Consider the following 15,372-nt stretch of genomic DNA (forward strand, 5'->3'; position numbering starts at 1 on the left):
TTCTATTGCTGTAGTTACTGGGTGTGTTGAAACGCTGCTTATATCAGTTTTATTAGTAAACGTTAACATTATCGGCAATAGGAATTGATTTGGTCTATTAGAACCTATAAAGATGCAGTACAGAATATACAGTGAACAAAAAAAGCTGTCAACTGCCACTGCATTGAAATGTTTTAATGTATCAGAACTGAAAGTGACATCACACATGAACTGATATATATATCTAAGGGTGGACATGCATACCACAACAAGTATTTCACTGTTTTATACACTACGAGTCACATCCATGGAAGGCAATACAAGACGAAAGACACAGTTCAAGAAGGGACATGCACCTTGGAATAATGCTGAAACTCTGCTGCATGAACATGCAAGTCCAGAATCTCACACTGAGAAGTTGCGACCAGTAGTCCGGATGAATATAGATGAGTTTGCCTTGGTCACGAAGTCGAGTCCCACTTCAGCCACCATATCCACTCCAGATTGCGAAGGTGCGTCACAGCCAGTCCGCCTGCTACGTCCCATTACGAGTACATGTACTGCGTCTGAAATGAAAGAAGAACAACAGTGTAAAGACAAAGAAGGCATGAGAATAATGGACAATGACAGAATGGTAGATGCATGGAATGCAGCTTTCAGATACCACTCGACAGCTTCCCCTGAGTGCGACGAGCCTGAAATGCAAATATTAAAAGAGGTTAAGTGGGGTCTTTGTTGGAAAGTCACACTACACTGTGTGAATTGTGACTTCACTGCTCCTGAAAGCAAATTGTACAATGAGGTGAAGACAAATAAACCTGGCCCAAATGCAGCAAAAACTAATGTGGGTCTTGCTATCGGTCTCCAAGATACTCCCGTCGGCAATACGAGAGCGAGAGTGCTATTGGCAGGCATGGACATTCCACCACCGTGTCGGAGCAGCATGCAGAGAACATCATACAAGGTATCAACGGCTGTAACAGATCGAAATGAAAAAGATATGGCACAAAAAGTGGAGCTACTGAAAGACATTAACATGAAACGTGGAAATGAACGTGATGAAATTAACATAGCCATGGATGGGAGATACAACTCCACGACAATAACAAGTCGGAAGAAACCGGGCCAGAATGCATCACAAGCTATAGGACTTGCGTGTGAAACAATGACTGAAAGAAAATTCATTGTAAGTGCCTGCTTCCAGAATAAACTTTGTTGGACCGGAGCCTGGTTAAGAAACAAAGGTATTCACGTGACGTGTCCCGGTGGTCATCCTGACTGCACAGCAAACTTGCCGCCATTTGCTCCGCTGTCGGAATACGAGATGGGGAAAAGATATCGGAACAGACTTGGCTCTACAAGGTATTCTCATAAAATACGTCACAACAGATGGAGATTCCAGATCATCTGCTGGATTTGATAGTGCTTTGAAACTTCTAGATCCAATGTGGAAAGTGCAGCGGTCACAAAGCTAACTTCAGTCCCGACATGTTTACTGGGTCCACCCGTGAACAAAAGCGTGAAGCACAGAAGGTATTCAGCCAGGATATGAAAGCAAGGTGCAGTTTAATTCTTAAAGAACTGATGAAACTACACACTGGTAATATCGGTGTACTGAAACGAGACTTACCAAAGGTCCTGCAATCGACACTTTCGTGCTACGGTGGTGACTGTTCAAAGTGTTCGCGGTACTCGGTCGTCTGCAGTGGAGGAATAGCGAACAACTGGTGGCACCTATCCATGTTCCTGGGTACACACAGAATCACAGAGCTGAATATGAATGAAAATGACAAAACGTTAGTACTGGAACTGCTGAAGATTAAACTAAGTATTTCAGCTGTAGAGCAAATGAAACTGTATACAGACACACAGAAATGTGAGGCTGCGAACCGTTCTCTCAGTGTTTCCTTACCTAAGAATGTGAACTATTCACGAACGATGACTGGGACAGCTGCATCCACCATCCACAGGCTGAACAACGCCCCAGGAACATCGATGATAGAAAAGTGCAAGTACTGTGGCATCGAACTGTCAGCTCGGGTGAGGCGTTCACTGCGTCCGATGGACAAAGAGTCGGACTATCAAAAAAGATATCAAAACAATCCACAGGTGGTTAAAAGGCACTTAGTCCAGCAAGGAAGTAAAATTAGAGATCACTTACAATATAAACATTTGCACAGAGATCAACAAGCTGACTACAAGAAAGGATTATTAGATATTGACAGTCAAAGAGCAGACAACTCCTGTGACCACAGTTATTCAAAGTAATTTTTGTCACAAACTTTCAAGCGATACATATAATATAGGAACTATCAGTTTGCATGACAGCATTTCTGCTGTGGACATGAACCCTAGACATTGAAGATTGACTTTAAACAATAAAAAATAGTAATGTGAATAAATGTATGCTTTTGAATAAATGTATCATGTGATATTTATATGTGATATTTATATGTGATTTTATGACATAAAATATTTCTTTAAATTAACCTTTGTTATTGTTTTACATTCTTATATGTTATGCATTCTGAGATGCAAGAGAGGGGGGGGGGGGGGGGGGGTATTGTCCGTGTCCCTGACAGACATCCCTGTTCACACATTGTATGCGCGAGCTGTTAATTGCATGTGGCTCAGCAGATAAGTGATCTTTAAACATACAAAGACGGTTATGGCACAGGTGACTGATGTCACTGCCATCTATGTCCATCTCCTTATTAAAGACCATGAAACTTAATCTGTGAGCATTTACTGTACGATACTGGCCTGTGATTGGTGATTTGAACTTAATAGCACCATATCCATTTGGTCTGGGAGGCCCATTCCATATTATTACATTCACCATTTGGCCCAGGATCACATTTTGAAAAAATTACCCTCTGGTATTTTTGGAAAAAAAGCCTCCATTTTGACTTATTCAATTAGCCTTAATACTCAAAGTGAGGCTGTCACAGGGTGTAGGGATACATTCTGATTGAAAAGAATGACCTATGACCTGATACGGGTACAATGCAGGCTGAATCATGTGATAATTTGTGAAATTACAAATTTTGAAAATATTAATATAATAAAATTTAATTTAATTGAAAGAAAAAAAATATTCATCACCCAAACTGATAAGTTTCAGATTTCCACCTATCTGGACAATTAGCATGTACATTTTGAGTCCTGTAACTGTCATAGTTACCTCACAATTAGGTATCAAAGTGTGTCACCCTGTGTCAAACATCATTGAAGAAATCCTCCATATTGACTTATTTAACCTTAAGGGATCACACCGCTATTTCAGCCAGTGAGCGACGTTGACAGTATGATTATGGAATATTGGAAGGGTAACATTGCCTCTTGATTTTGGCATATCAAACTGACAGATGCATATCTGCTTAGCTATAGGCAAGACCATTGTTTGCTATGCCTGTGGTACATATATTTAACGAGAGTAGCCTCCCCTCCATTAGCCCATGTGCTTAGGAGAGTGGATAATTGAAATTGCAGGTGGCGAAGTATCAATTTTATTTGCTTAAATCCTGTCACAGAGGCTGTTCTCTTCATGTCAGGTAGTATATAGCACCTACTGTTAATAATTTAGTCAGTACTTGGCTTTATATTTGTACTGTCACCAATGTATAATCAATAGTGGTGAGATACATACAATCCCTGTTCATTCCTATACATAAAATCTGCACTCCCCATTTATTATTATAATACACATAATCTACATTCTACATCCATTGCTATACATATAAACTATACTCCACATTCAGTATTATATATATAATCTCCAATCCCGTTCATTGTAATACTAGTAGATATAATCTATACTTCCCGTTATTATAATGCACATAATATACACTCTCCATTCATTATTATACATATGACCTACACTACTTGTGGATTACTATACACACCACCTGCACTACCCATTCATTAGTATACGTATAATATACACTCTCCATTCATTATTATACATATGACCTACACTACTTGTGGATTACTATACACACCACCTGCACTACCCATTCATTAGTATACGTATAATATACACTCTCCATTCATTATTATACATATGACCTACACTACTTGTGCATTACTATACACACCACCTGCACTACCCATTCATTAGTATACGTATAATATACACTCTCCATTCATTATTATACATATGACCTACACTACTTGTGCATTACTATACACACCACCTGCACTACCCATTCATTAGTATACGTATAATATACACTCTCCATTCATTATTATACATATGACCTACACTACTTGTGCATTACTATACACACCACCTGCACTACCCATTCATTAGTATACGTATAATATACACTCAATTCATTATTATACATATGACCTACACTACTTGTGCATTATTACTATATATACACACCACCTGCACTACCCATTCATTAGTATACGTATATACACTCTCCATTATTATTATACATATGACCTACACTACTTGTGCATTACTATACACACCACCTGCACTACCCATTCATTGCATATACACTCTCCATTCATTTATATGACCTACACTACATTACTATACACCACCTGTACTATAATATACACTCTCCATTCATTATTATACATATGACCTACACTACTTGTGCATTACTATACACACCACCTACACTACCATTCATTAGTATACGTGCATATATACACTCTCCATTCCATTATATACATATGACCTACACTACTTGTGCATACTATACACCTGCACACTACCCATTCATTATATACGTATAATATACACTCTCCATTCATTATTATACATATGACCTACACTACTTGTGCATTACTATACACACACACACTACACATTCATTATACCCGTATATATACACATATTATTATACACACTACATACTTGTACATTATATATACCCATTCATTAGTATACGTTAATATACACTCTCCATTCATTATTATACATATGACCTACACTACTTGTGCATTACTATACACACCACCTGCACTACCCATTCATTAGTATACGTATACACTCTCCATTCATTATTATACATATGACCTACACTACTTGTGCATTACTATACACACCACCTGCACTACCCATTCATTAGTATACGTATATATACACTCTCCATTCATTATTATACATATGACCTACACTACTTGTCATATTACTATACACACCACCTGCACTACCCATTCATTAGTATACGTATAATATACACTCTCCATTCATTATTATACATATGACCTACACTACTTGTGCATTACTATACACACCACCTGCACTACCCATTCACCATTACATATTACTTGTGCATTACTATACACACCACCTGCACTACCCATTCATTAGTATACGTATAATATACATCCATTCATTATTATACATATGACCTACACTACTTGTGCATTACTATACACACCACCTGCACTACCCATTCATTAGTATACGTATAATATACACTCTCCATTCATTATTATACATATGACCTACACTACTTGTGCATTACTATACACACCACCTGCACTACCCATTCATTAGTATACGTATAATATACACTCTCCATTCATTATTATACATATGACCTACGCTACTTGTGTATTACTATACACATTAGTATACGTATAATATACACTCTCCATTCATTATTATACATATGACCTACACTACTTGTGCATTACTATACACACCACCTGCACTACCCATTCATTAGTATACGTATAATATACACTCTCCATTCATTATTATACATATGACCTACACTACTTGTGCATTACTATACACACCACCTGCACTACCCATTCATTAGTATACGTATAATATACACTCTCCATTCATTATTATACATATGACCTACACTACTTGTGCATTACTATACACACCACCTGCACTACCCATTCATTAGTATACGTATAATGTAGACAACGCATTTTGTTTTATATTCATAGCAATGAATGTGGAGTGTAGATTATATACAGTGCCGGATTTATAAGGGGCAAAAGGGGCAATTGCCCCGAGCCCTCCTGCCAGAAGGGCCCCCCAGACTAAGAACTTCCTTTATAAAAAATGCAGTAATTATAAAATCAGTTCATTTTTTTATTTGTAATTTAATTTAATTTCTATGTTGAGGGGCCCCCGAACCTAAAGTGCCCCGGGCCCCCAAAGGTCTAAATCCGGCCCTGCTTATATAATGATACATGTAATTGTGTAACGCAAAATACATGTATACTCTGTCAAAAAAGAAACGCATAGGTGATAGGGAAAGAAGAAAAGTGTTCGATTTTACAAAATATACTTTTTCTTGTACAATGTTGCTGAATGACCATGTTTGTTAATGTTCCTGGAATAGGACAGCATGCCCAAATGCACCCTAAAACAAATTTAACGCACATTGTGGCACATTGTGCGACAACTGCAGGAAATCGTCGTGAAATGGTCAGATTTTGGCGAATGTACGTGAAACTCGGGGAAAAGATTGGGGTAGTGATGTGTATTTAAGGCTGCAATGCTCGCAATGATGCCTCATTTCCATTTCGACGTAGACAAGCTACAAGATGCCAAGACTTGTGTTCGTACAAGGCAATCTGACAGCTGTACGCTACCGGGATGAAATTCTTCGCCGTCACGCTTCCCATTTTGGATAGACAGAGAGAACTCTTTCAGCAGGACAATGCCAGGCCGCATACGGCACGTGTAACAATGGATTTCTTACAGAATGAGAACATTAATGTGCTGCCATGGCCATCAAGATCGCCAGATCTCAACCCCATTGAACATCTATGGGACGAACTGGACAGACGTGTACGTCAGCGTGACCCGGAGCCTCAGACGCTTCCGCAACTGTCACTACAGGAAAAATGGGCTAGGATTCTACGTATCCGGATTCAGAGACTCATTCAGTCTATGCCAAGAAGATGTCGCGCAGTGATTGCTTCTGCTGGTGGCCACACAAGGTACTGATTTCAGCGCCCTCGTGCGACACTGTTTGGTGACAAAAACGCCTCCACTGCCGTCAGTCTATAGCAAGATCATTGGCACATACTCATGTCAAATTTAACTGTGATACGATCATAAATAACAAAATTATGCCACTTTGTATTAAAGAGATAATTCCATGAATATTTCGCCTATGCGTTTCTTTTTTGACAGAGTATATATTAATGAATGCAGCGAGTATCCGTATGATAATACACTTGGTTTTTAGATTATATGTATAATAATGAATGTGGAGAGCATAATATAATAATGAAGAGCAATGAATGTGGAGTGTAGCTTATGTGTAGATAGATAGATAGATAGATAGATAGATAACAATTTAACGTGTCCATATACCACTAGGGTTTCGAACACGCCCATCCAGAGTCCGACCTCCGATAAGATCGGTGGCCTGACTCGGGATGAGGGGAGGATAGAGTTGAAAATGGGCAGAATTTTGAAAATAGCTATTAGTAAAAAAGTTAATAGAAAAAAAAAAAAAAAAAAAAAAAAAAAAAGTTACAAGCCAAAAATAAAAAGAATTGACTGCTCGGCCGAATATTTATATAATTTGGAGCGTTTTAGATGGACAGTCCAAAAATAAAGAAGAGAAAGAAGAGAGGATCGGACTATTTAATAATATTAAAAAAAAGAGAATAATTTCGACATATAATTTTGAACGGAGGTCTAAAAGTTTAAAGTCCGATCTAAATGGTCCGGTCCGGGGGGGGGGGGGGGGGGGGGGGGGGGGGGGTGTGAGTTTAAGGTGGGCGGAATTTGGAATACGAATTTAGTAGTTAGGTCAAAGACCTAAAGCCAAAATGAGCTCATTCATACAACTCATGTCTGGACAAAAATTTAAGTCCAAAGAACAAAATTAGACTGCTCGACCGAAAGGATTTTAAGGTGATTTGGGCAATTTAGACGGGCTGCCAAAATAAAGTGCGTCGGACTGTTTACAAAAAAAAAAAAAAAAAAAAAAAAAAAAAAGATGAAGTGCTTGGCGTTGAACTGTGGCACCAGTTTCCTCCAACGGTGGGCTAGCAAGGTCTTAGCTAGCTCGACGTAATGGGCACCGGCGATGATCTTCAGTACTCTGTGGATGGTGTAGTTGTCCATGTCTTCGAAGAGTATTCCCTGTCTGTAGAGATCATCTCGGCGCGACGTCACCACAAGTCCAAACTTCCCGTCTCGTAGTTCCATGGCGTGGATGGCACACTCAACTCCGTCAGGAAACTTCTTAAAGCTGCCCTCAAGAATGCCTCCCGGCAGTGAGCTGGTGTCCGAGGTGTCCCCGAACAAGTATCGAGCGTACTGGCCCTTGATCTTGGAGATGGCTAGGCTCCAGGCGGCGTCCCTGCCCCGGGCGGTCGCGGAAGGCCGGGCCTTGGCTGGCTGGTCACTACTCGGTGGGGTGACGGCCTTCCGCTTCGCAGCAGCGCCATCCATAGGGGTCTTGGCGGAGCCCCCCGGGGGTGGGGGACTCGACGCCGACCGCCTCGAAGGGGTTGGAACGGGAGACGCACGCCGTGGAGTTTCGCAGATCGCTGTGTCCAACAGCGGCGTCGACTGGTCCGCTGGCTCAGTCTGTTCAGAGGTATCTGCGTCGGCTGGCACTGGTTGATCGGGTCCCGGGGGTGGGGGCGGCGACGCAGACAGGACCGCCGCTGGCGGTTGAGCCGCCAGTTTAGGTCCCCCCTGAGCCGTCCCTGGTGCAGGTTTCCTCTTCCTCCTGCCTCTTCCCTTCCTCTTCGTCGTGTTCGTTACCGCGTCGCCATACACCAAAGTCACGGTTGCCCGTGAGCCAATGTAAGCGACGCGGTACTCTAACAAAGAGCCGTAGCTTGCAATAAGTCCCCCCAGGGGGGGGGGGGGGGGGGGGGGGGGGGGGGGGCAACTCGAGAGAGCAGAGCGACACGTCTTTCCTCATCGAAGGCATAGCTCGGAGTGGCTTATGTGTATAATAATGAATGTGGAGTGCATATTATAATAATGAATAGCAATGAATGTGGAGTGTAGATTATATGTATAATAATGAATGTGGAGTGCATATTATAATAATGAATAGCAATGAATGTGGAGTGTAGATTATATGAAAAATAATGAATGTGGAGTGTACATTATAATAATGAATTGCAATGAATGTGGAGTGTAGATTATATGTATAATAATGAATGTGGAGTGTATGTTATAATAATGAAGAGCAATGAATATGGAGTGTAGCTTATGTGTGTAATAATGAATGTGGAGTGTAGATTATATGTATAATAATGAATGTGGAGTGCATATTATAATAATGAAGAGCAATGAATATGGAGTGTAGCTTATATGTATAATAATGAATGTAGATTATATTAATTGAATAGTACTTAATTTATTTTATTACACACCCGTCGGTGAGAACACCATGTGTTATTTTTGATAACATGTGGTTGTTTACACATGTACGTGTGTTAACAATTTCAAGACATACGACTGGCTCCTCCTAGGTGTCACCACTGCCATACATCCAATGAAAACCTACACGATGGAAATCGATTACACTGTGACGTGTAGTTAACCTGACAATCATGGGTCAGTGACGCATACGTTAGCTACAGGTGCAACAGCTGTAAATAAACATTAGTCGAAACAGATGTAAACATTTGCTTAAAACCTGGTTTCGCTCGTTAGATACATTTTAAAACAACTCGTTGTGAGATAAATGGTATCTAACGGCCACTCATGTATTATTTTTGTATATCAATTCAAAGTTGTTTTGAGAGATACTTAATGTATTCAGTATTCAAACATAGTAGTGGAGAGTGCAAATAATTCAAGGTGAATATGTATTATACGTATACCCGTATTTGACCGGAAATAAGCCCAGGGGGCCAAGCAATCTAATTAAAATTAGCTCCACTATTACATGTGGATCTAACAGCAGCCAGTTGGAGCTCATGTCCACCAATCAAAACCTTACTTGCAGAATCATGCCAGTGATTTAAAAATAATTTGAAAACATTCCGAATTATCCTGGGGGTATACGACATGTTTCTTGTGAATTACGAATGCCTTAAAATATGTTTTATTTAAAAAAAAATAAATAATTTGTAATGTAAAACTGAAGACTGATTTAGTTTTTAGCTTTTTTTAAATAAATAAATAATTTGTAATGTAAATTTGAAGACTGATAACCCATCCCGTACGTATTGGTATGGTTCGCTGTACTGAGGCCACTAAAATAGACTTGCCCGATATTTTTAGAATTTGTATGCTCCCAAATAACGTTATAAAAGGCGAAGTGTGATTGGTCAATACTACCGATTCAATCGGGCTGCTGGTGCTCCCTTACACCTGCCAGTGTAGGCGGTCAATATCACAGCCTTGCGATTACGGCAACGGGCAACTCATTTTACGTGCCCCTATCCACGAAGGTTCAGGCACGCCCACCACGGATTTAGCCTCTGACTTCGCCAGTGACTAACTCCGGAGCAGGAGGGGGGGGGGGGGGTAAGTTTGAGGTGGGCGGAATTTGGAAAAAAGCCATTTAGTAAGGTCAACGCGAGCGCGGACCAAATAGCAGACACTTCGCAAACTTGAAGTACACCGAGTGGGAGCCGTGCTCTGATTGGCTGAATTTCGATTCCTCGGTGAAGCCTGTATTTTACCTAAGTCTACAAAGAGTAACTGCATCCAAAACATGTCCGGACTCTAAATTTAACCCAAAGTAGTTAAGACTGCTCAGCCACTAAAGGTTTTTTAAGGTGATTTTGAGCAATTGAACAGGCGCCAAAGTAAAATGCGTTAGACTACTTATAAAAAAATAAACAAAAGAATTTTGAACTGCTTTCGAAACGTTTAAAGTCTAACTAGCCCAATAAAAGAGGTTGGTACTCACGGAGGCATCGAGGTTGTTAGGAGGTTGGGGGCTACGGCGATCCGATGAAGTCGGTGGCGTCCAGATGCGGAAGATCGAATGCCGAGGTAGGGAGAGGCCTCTACCATCCTTTGTGATGTGACTGTAATCACTCCCCGCTAGGATTTTGAGGACACGATGTAATGACGGGTTGTCCATCTCCTTAAGTAGCAGCGCTTGATTGTATCTTCCCCTCCGGCAAACGGTGACGCAAACTGCCGTTGATATCCACATCAACCTGGACTCGATGGACAGCAAATTCCCCTTCATCGGGCTCGGTAGGTAGCGGATGGTAAATATTTTGTGCTTCGGCTCACTAATGAGTTGGCGCACGTCCTCTATGTTGGCGGTTCAGCTGTAGGGTACCACGGATGGAGGACCCCGGCCTTAAGTGACCATGGCCCCTCTGTTGGTTTCTCTGGCTTCGGGTGGGTTTAGTCGGGCGACTTGGCTTGGCTGGGGTGGCACTCGGGGGAGTGGTCGCCTTCCTCTTTGCGAACAGCCTTATTCTTCCGGGCCTGGGTCTCAACGGGTGTCGCCGGTCTATATAATCGGCGACAGGTCCGGAAACCCAGAAGTAAAGGCAGGCGGAGCGGGTCTGATGTACGATGAACTGCTGAGTGAGTCCAGCACGTCAGTTAATATATATTCCTCCTGTTGAGGGGACGTTGATGACTGGGGCCAAGACCACTTCCATCTTCGTCTTCCTCTTCAGTTGAGCGGCGTTGGGCGGTCCAGCAGACGGAGTCGCTGCCGGCGGTTTAGCCGCCGGTTTTGTCTCCCCCTGCGCCGCCGCTGGCGCACGTCTCCTCTTCCTCCATCTTCCCTTCTTCTGAATCCGGTCTCCGTACACCAAGGTCACGGTTGCCCGTGACCCGGTGTACGAGACTCGATACTCCAATAGCATTCCATATGTTTTCATAAGTTCCCCCAGGTGGGGGGGCAGATCGAGAGAACAAAGACTAACGTCCGTCTTCATCGCTGAAAAAATTTGAATGCGATTAAGTGGTCACTTGGGCAACATCGAGGCTTATATAGCAATGACTTTTGTCATCCGTTTACGTGGCGCACCTTCGGGTGTAGAGCTCACGAATGCTCGAGGAATTCGGTAGGCACCTCTTCAATCCTCGTGATGATAATGGCCGGAGATGCGTTTCACTTCCACTACCACATCGGACGACGACTGGCGGGCTTTCATATCATCATTTCCCATCATCACCATCACTCCTTCCCTTACCCCCCTTATCAACACCCATCTAAATAACGCCCAATTGTGCTATATGGATAACCTGGGGGCGGGGGGATGGGGGGAACGCCGTAGTAGGGTGCGTTTTTGGGTGCGGTGGGCGTTGGCGGTTTGGCCGGTAGGGATGCCTGATAGGAGGCCCCCCCCCCCCCCCCAGAACCCCCGCCCCATGGAAATCCGAACTAGCCGAGGTGGGCTACCCGGATGGTGGATCGCGAGATAAGATTGGGCGCGATGCTCCCCCCTTTGCGAATCCTTATTCCTCCAGGGCTTAAGGTTAAATTTATATAGGGAGTCTATACAAATGGACTCCCACATACTGATAATTAATAAAATAATATTTATAATAAAATATTGTTTAGACCAGCCCGACTGAAAATTGTTTGCACCTACTAAATAATATATTTAATAAAATAACAGGGATACGTTAAATTATCGGTGCTATAATTTTTCTTCTTTTTATTACTTGGTTTAATAAAATAATAAATATATTAATAATAATAATATAAGATTAGCTCCCAAACTTTTTTCTTTTTCTTTTTTTGTAAATGGTTATACCATATTTTTAAAATTGACCCCTACATTCCCTTTACCCCTTCCCCTTCCCGCCCCGGGGTTGGTCACTGGCGATGCCAGAGGTCAAACCCGTGGTGGGCGTGCCTGAACCTTAATTGGATAGGGGCACGTTAAACGAGTTCCCATCCCATCCCAACAGCCTTGCCTACCAGTGACTACACGAGTCTCCCCTGGGTTGTCATGCCACGACCAGAAGAGGTCAGGTCCTTATAAGGACCCAACGGACAACCTAGGGAGACAACCAGCATCATGAAGGTCCATAATTAACGAGCTACTCTCGATCCACTAACGAGCTACTCTCGATTCAAAACCTATACTAGCTCGACCATTTACCTTTCGACCGACCGTTAAAAATTGCGCCAAATTTTCCTCATCAAAATTGCGCACCACTTTCTCTTTGGCATTAACGGCTCCATTCAAATTTCATAGCACCACCACCACCCCCACCCGCCTGCTACCGATTCAATCGGGCTGCTGGTGCTCCCTTGCACCTGCCAGTGTAGGCGGTCCCTCCTTCCTCCCCCCCCCCCCCCACCTTTCCTGTAATGGACGGAGGAGCCGGCCAAGGCCGGCTCTTGTGCCCACGACAGGCGTGCGCTACAACAGCGTGCTCTGAATGTGCACGTAAAACCCTATGACCTGACCTGACCTGGTCAATATTTAAATTATTATTTACAGACGAAATGTTACTTGGACATTGGAGACTACGCAGTGTTGTTAGCAATCTGATTAAAATTATTTCTACTGGTCTAAATAAGGCATTCGTAATTCACATGAAACATGTCGTATACCCTCAGGATAATTCGGAATGTTTTCACATTATTTTCAAATCACTGGCATGATTCTGCAAGTAAGGTTTTGATTGGTGGACATGAGCTCCGACTGGCTGCTGTTAGATCCACATGTAATAGTGGAGCTAATTTTAATTAGATTGGGGGCCAAGACAACTCATTGTGAACTTAGCATGGGGTGGGCTTATTCCCAGACAAGGAGCCAGTTTTGTTGAAAACAAAACAAAAAAATAATAATTAAAATAACTAATAATAATTAAATGAACTAGGAAGAAAACAAAAAACGTTCAGTAGCACATCTATTGATTAGTGTTCCATTTGTTATTAATAAATAATAATTGTTTATTAATTAAATTAGTTTTTTTTTTACTAGTATCTAATTATCAGAAACACACATTCTATGTTACAATTACTTACCAGTGCTGTTTATTTACATCTAAAATTTAATGCTGAGAAGACTTAAAACAACAGCAATTAACAACAAAGTCAATAGCGTATGTGATACAGGCAGCCAGCTTTTACACTAAAAAGAGTTGTCAAGCTAGGTCATTGTTCTTAGCCAATCAGAATGAGGTATTTGCCTAATTAGCATTAACTGCGGACCCAGTGGGGTGGTAAAATAGACATTGGTTTTGGTTCAGACTTGGGCTTGGGTACTTCAAAGAAATAGTGCAGGCATGAAATTGAAAACAATGTTACACACTGTTACTGTTAGACTGCTAAATCTCACTGGTGGTAAAATATTGTGTTACATTTGTGTTTAATTATCTGCAGGAGGTATGACCTTTTAAATGAACTTTGAGCAAATTTGCAGTTTCATGTCATTTATAAGGTGACGAAGTTGAGGGTGGGCTTATTTACGAATGAGGGCCTAATTTCTTAAATGCTATCAAAACGGAGGGGGGCTTATTCAAAGACATGGGCTAATTTCCGGTCAAATACTGTAGTAGTAACTGGAGGAGTTCAGATTATACGTATTATAATGACTGGAAAGCATATTCTAGAGGAGTGCAAATTAAATGCTACACCGGCCCATAGATGTACTTGACCCACTGATACTGAATGAAATGCATGCATGCATGTTTGCTTGTTTGTTTTGTTTTGTGTTTTTGGGGTTTTTTGGGGGGTGAGGGGGGTAAAAACTATTTTTAATGCACATATTACTTTTTGTTTGCTCTTCCTCACTCACATAAGTATATATGTGTGTGTGTGTGTGTGTGTGTGTGTGAAATTGCCATATGAATTGTAAGTGTATGAGGCATTGGCACTCGGAGACGTATTTGAGTATTTGGCGCCTCTAAGCTACTAATATGTTTGCGCCGTCACCCCACCCCATGGGCGTCTGAAGATTTTTTTTCAGAGGGGGGCAAGACATGTTGGCACTTAATATTAAAGCATATGCATGGTCAGGCATATGTAGGCATGGCGAGAGCTAGTGAACATTTGGGGAGGGGGCTGACTGGTTGAAATTTTGTACGGAGGTTCGGGACACGCTCCACCGGGGAAATTGAAAAATAGATGGTATTTGTATTGAAATAAAACTGAACTCTGGTTTGACGTCTTTGGTGGCGCATTTACGTCATTTCTATGGGGACTCGATATCCGGGCATCTTTCCACGTAAAGTTTTTAAAACTGTATATTTTAAAATGCAATTTCCTGCTTTCTACAAGTAAAATTCATCATGGCACATTTTGGTAAATGCCAATATTTTAAATATATAAATCTAGCATATACTTCAACTGACGAATATAAGTAAAACAATTTTTATTTCAGATCTAAATCCAGGAGGGTGCAAGTGCCTCCCTTGCCACCCGCTTCGGGCGCCCATAATGATATTGGTCGGGGGGGGGGGGGGGGGGGGGGGGGGGGGAGGTCGCATGTGTGCAGTGGCCCCCAATCACACTTTTTTGTTATCCCCATCAC

The sequence above is a fragment of the Gigantopelta aegis genome, unplaced genomic scaffold, assembly GCF_016097555.1.
Source record: "Gigantopelta aegis isolate Gae_Host unplaced genomic scaffold, Gae_host_genome ctg3033_pilon_pilon:::debris, whole genome shotgun sequence".
Classification (NCBI taxonomy): domain Eukaryota; kingdom Metazoa; phylum Mollusca; class Gastropoda; order Neomphalida; family Peltospiridae; genus Gigantopelta; species Gigantopelta aegis.